Source organism: Micropterus salmoides, unplaced genomic scaffold (genome assembly GCF_014851395.1).
Source record: "Micropterus salmoides isolate LMB-PRFRI ecotype aquatic unplaced genomic scaffold, ASM1485139v1 Ms_hic_scaffold_1818, whole genome shotgun sequence".
Classification (NCBI taxonomy): domain Eukaryota; kingdom Metazoa; phylum Chordata; class Actinopteri; order Centrarchiformes; family Centrarchidae; genus Micropterus; species Micropterus salmoides.
Window position 1 is genome coordinate 24,656 of NW_024040949.1, and position 4,937 is coordinate 29,592.

General features: G+C 41.0%; 1 long non-coding RNA gene across 1 annotated transcript; it reads left to right on the top strand.

Moving 5' to 3' along the window:
• Positions 1-754: 754 nt before the first annotated feature.
• On the top strand, positions 755-3,761 carry LOC119909682. The gene is made up of 3 exons (XR_005445513.1): positions 755-813; positions 2,424-2,564; positions 3,594-3,761. It is a non-coding gene; the product is annotated as an uncharacterized LOC119909682 (long non-coding RNA).
• The last annotated feature ends 1,176 nt before the right edge of the window (positions 3,762-4,937 follow it).

The window sequence follows — 4,937 nt, forward strand, 5'->3', positions numbered from 1 at the left end:
AGATGGGAACTCTCTTTGGGCTGGACTTTGGGCTTTTTCACTTTGCAAACCTGTTACATGCACACAAAAAAGTGTATAACTCAATAAAGGAGAGGGGAAAAGCCAAAAAGCATAATACCACCTCTTTAAAGATTGAACTAACCTGTATACAAACATATGTAGGACTGTCCAATCAAGAGCAATGAACTATGTAAACAGGAAGTCACTTTAGCATCACAACCTAGCATAGCTTAAAATATTACTTTAAAATATTGTTTTAAAAGTGAAAAATGTCTTTTTTTGTAAATTATTTTTCTCTGTATACATATTTGTGTTTCAGATTTAGCTGTGTTTATACAATTAACCACAACCATTTTAAACATGTTTACCGGGCATTTTGACATGAGGGTCTGTGGAGATTGACTTGCTTTTGGAGCGAGCCTCAAGTGGACATTTGAGGAACTGCAGTTTGTGGCAATTCCACATTGTCTTCATTTTTCAGCCTCGAGCTGCCGCTTGCTCTAAACCGGGTCTTTTATTCATGACTCCCAAAAAAATGACCGTTCCATCTTTCTCCATGTTCAGATAAACGACCAGTGATCCTGCAGAGTCCTGTCCTCCCTGTGATGGAGGGACATGATGTCACTCTGCACTGTAAAACAAAGACCCCTCCCTCCAACCTCACAGCTGGTTTCTATAAAGATGGCTCCCTCATCAGGACTGAGCCTACAGGTAACATGACCATCCACCATGTTAACAAGTCTGATGAAGGCCTCTACAAGTGTGACATCAGCGTTCATGGAGAGTCTCCATCCAGCTGGATCTCTGTCACAGGTGAGGAAGCTGCTTGGTTGATATTTTGGACAGATGTAAATTTGACTTTTCTGAGAAGCTCAGAAGCTCAGCTGATTCAGAATTTAGTTTTTATACACAGAGGTGTTTACTGTTACAGATTTCAGGAGAGCACGATCACATCAACTTGCAGTTGTAATGTAATTTTGTGCCACTTCACTGCGGCACTTTTCTCCTTTTAATGCCGCCTTTTCCTTTTCTCCACACTGCTACTGCTGCCACAAACGATCAAATTCTCTTTTGTGAGTTTGATCCGTACCAGGGCTGCACTGGTACCTGCTGCCTCCAGGATATAGTTGCACTATAAAGTCTGACATGACAAAAGCTCTGACCTTTCCCTGCCTACTTGATATTTAGCCTACATGTTACCAAACTAACTGCCCACCACATGAATGTAAGAAAATACACCCATAATCAGATTTACAAAACTAAGCTAGTAGGGGACACCGGGCATAGTTGTAACACATGACGTGTCTGTCTGTATCTTGGAGCTCTTTTAAGCAAGCGCGTTCAAAATGGGATACAAAGTGTTTAAAATGTGTCTGCTATTAAATGGCCTAACTGTTATCTCTGCAACACTGACTGGATAACAATTAATAGCCGAGTCCCAAATTCTGGCCTGGTGTGGGAACACATTTTGACAAATAGACGCAAGTCTCCATTAAAAGCCTGGTCTGGTTTTAAAAGAAGTTCTTTGGATGTCTAAAACCTCTTAAACCCAGCGGGGTCGCCCACTTTAGCTGCTTCTGAGCTGCTTTGATCGTTAATACAAATAATGTTAAACGTGTGATCAATATGTCAGTATGGACATGCTACACATCGTAAGATTGGTTAGATTCACCACAATTCAATGGTTCAGTTCATTTAACGGAAACAACAAGACCCATAGTCTAATTCTTACTGATGTAACCTGCATGGTACAAGAGATGAAAAGGACAACAAAGTGCCGACTCGTTCACTTTGTGTGTGTGAGTGTGAGTGTGTGTTTGTGTGAGTGTGTGTTTGTGTATAGCTTTCCCTACCATACCCTTACCATAGCCATCAGAAATGTTAGTACCTAAAGTCACTGACTTTATGCATGTCGACCGGCTAACCCTAGAGCTGCGCGGCCAATGTGCTAACTAGTAGGGTTAGCCTGCCTTGTGTTGCTGCAACGTAGCAAACATATACAGATGTTTCATACAGACGCCAAAGGGTACCTTTAGCGTAAAATCCCTACACTTTGTCAGACTGACGCGTCAGTTATGATGCATTGAGATGAGAATGTGTTGGGCATCCACATGACTCAGAATAATGGCTGAAGCTACAACACAGTGGTATGGCTTTCAAATGGCACTAACAGCTATTGGGATACAGATTAAAAATTTGTAATAATGGACAACAAGAAAATAATTAATATTTTAAACAATCTTTACTAATTGAGTACTAACAGACTATAATATTAATGCATTATATAAGAATAATGTCCTGGAGTAAATGGGGCGGGGTAACTAATCAGGAGATGATAACTTATCATTTCATCACAAATAACTGTTTTACCCACCTCGCCTGATTTTAGACGTTCACCTGACCAAGTGTGTTTCTTTTTCTAGATCGTGATAAAACAGCTCCATCCACTGCAGATCCAATCCTGATGGCACATCCAATGATGTTTGTGCTGAAAGGGGTGGAGTTCTTTCTGTTCGGCATTACCACTATTTTCTATGTGTCTTTATGTCGACAAATGAACAAAGGTAACACTGACCTTCTGATAAGTACAGCTATGCTAGCAGCTCTAAGACACAGCTGAATGCTCAGTTTAGCATGTTAGCATGCTAACATTTTGCTAATTAGCACAAAACACAAAGTAGAGCTGAGGCTGATGGGAATACATTTCTCACAGGGAGCATTTCAGAATCAGAGCGTTTTGCCTGCCTGATTTTGCGGGCATGTTTAGATTTTGTTGATTTGGTAATCAGTGCTTGCTCTTTGTGCTTCTGCTATGATTAACTAGGCTACATAGTTAAATGGTTTACAAGCCTTTCTGATGCTGACTGTGTTTTCGTCAAATGTCGATCTGATTCTCCTTTGACTTGATGGAATTCATAAAACTTTATTGTTGTTTTTATCCTGATGTGGAATTTGTATTGGAGTCTGTCTTGAAGTCAGTCTGACTTCGAACCGTTTACACAGCAACAACACGTAATCTAACGGGTTGTTGCTGTGTAAACGGTTCGAAATCAGTAGGCAAGACGCTCTGGAGCGCGCATGAAGAAAATCCGACCTGATTTCTTCACATATAACGCAGAATAGCAGCTGAGAAAGCAAGCATGTGGTAAAAAACCTTTTTTTTATGTAAGATTAAAACCCATTCACTGATAAGGGATTTTATGAGTGTCCACTTTGGACGCTTCAAACAGCAGGATTTCAATTGGAAGAGTTTCCTCCTTGCCAGTAGTCATTAGTTCTGCAGGTGTTTGGTCATAAACGATTTGGACAAAATGTTGACCTGATGATGGCGCTAGAGGAAAAGTCAGAGGATCACCAAAGGTATTACTGTTAATCCTGAGGGGAACACGAAGGTCTGAACCACATCGCAATCCATCCAACAGCTGCTGAGATGTTTCAGGCTGAACTAAGTGGTGACTTTGCATCCACAGAGCCGCAATGTCAGCATGGCTAAAAACTTCTACCTGCACCAATGATCAATCAATCAATCGATGTTCCGATCACACATGCTTTCATTTGGAGATGATTAATAAAATGATTACTTAAATCTGCAGGAAAGAACCCGCCTGTTTCTACAAAGACGTCTCCACTCAGAAAATATGCTGAGGAATTGGACCCACAGCATGATGATGTCATCGCTGACGTCACTGAGCATCAATTCTGAGCTACTTTCTTCTTCTGTTGTTTGTTGAGCTGTATGTTTTTAAATATAATGACTATTTTTTTCTGGTTCTCTTTTGTACATTGTATTTAAAAAATAATAAAAGAAAGTAAAAAGAAAATCAGAGTTTGTTGTTGTAACTGTGGCCTGTTTGACACCTTTGTACAACGCATTTACATTTGCATCATAAATCAGCTTCACCTGAGTCTGTCTTTCTCTGAGTGATCAGGCTTCACTAAACCTGACTGATAACTGCTCTCACACAGCTGCTTACAGTATAAGATTAGAGGAATTTAAAGTGAGACTGTCGCTGCTGCTGAAGTCTGAAATCCTGAGTTCAACATCATCTACAAGTCAAACTAGAACATCTGGACTTGGAGATCAGAGGATCGGGGGGGCGATTTACAGCTCCGACAAAACCTCTGACTCGGGGACGACTCCGGCGGGCTGCGGCCCTTGTAAAATGTATTTTTAAAAGATTTTTAAAGCCTCATTATTGTGGTCTGAAATGTAGCACAGTGTTAACTGATAACATTCTTTCACAGCCCTGGAACTGATGCCCCAAAAATATAGATTTAAATAATGAAATTTATGTGCTACTAGTGGACTAATGGCTTTAACTAACGACTGCTAGGAAAGTCTTTAGTCAGGGCTGCATCCAATGTTTAGTTTTCTGCTGTGTGATGAACACGAGAAAGCTACAGTTGAGAAACAAAAAAACGTCTTGATCTTACCAGTGACAGTGATGTTGATGGTGTTACTGGTTGCTCCCTCTCTGGACTCACACCAGTAAACTCCACTGTCCCATGTGACTGTCAGAGTGATGCTACAGGAAGAACCAGCTGGTCTTCCCCAGCCAGCTCCACACTGAGACACCTGTCGTTTGGTTGTGTTCCTTGCAACCAATCACCTTCTCTGTGGAGCGCATGATAGACTGCAGTCTGTCCTTGCCCTTGACGGCAGCAGCAGCGTACCAGAGAGATACACTGTGGTGTAGAACACACACATTGATGTTTTTGTCAGGTTGAACTTACTCAGCTGCCGGAAGAAGAACTTCCTCTGGTGGGCTTTCTTGGTGAGCTGGCTCCCACTTGAGATCTTGGGTGATGATGGTGTCCAGGAAGTGGAAGGACTCTACAGGGTCAATTGTTGTTTAAACATATTTAAAAGAATACAATATCCTATTGACTTTGTTATTTCTTATTTAACCATTTTAATTCTAATTAATTATCCACCC